Below are 404 nucleotides of genomic sequence, written 5' to 3'. Positions count from 1 at the left end.
CCCTGCCGCCTAGTGGTGAATCATCAAATAATATTTGCTTGTCACACTGGTTATTATTAGTTCTTAATTTAATTTCAATCCTTTTTTAATTCATTGAGTATATACGGATTCATTATATAACAATACAGATTATATATTAGGGTATAGCTAGCTCTATTAGATGTTGACCGGCAAAATGAAACCACAAACACTCAAACAGGGAAATCATACGTACTAAAGTATACAAATTGAAGCAACATGGATTCCTTTGATTAATTAATTGCTCACCTCTTCCATAATAAAATAGTTAAAATAAACCATGGCATGTTATGTTGTTGTATATATGCATGTGAGAACTTACTATTTTATGCTAATGAAAACGTCAATAGTGACATATAAAGCCATTGATTAGTACACTAAAATAG

The sequence above is a fragment of the Arachis ipaensis genome, chromosome B05 (assembly GCF_000816755.2).
Source record: "Arachis ipaensis cultivar K30076 chromosome B05, Araip1.1, whole genome shotgun sequence".
NCBI lineage: Eukaryota > Viridiplantae > Streptophyta > Magnoliopsida > Fabales > Fabaceae > Arachis > Arachis ipaensis.
Note: the sequence above shows the minus strand (reverse complement) of the source record.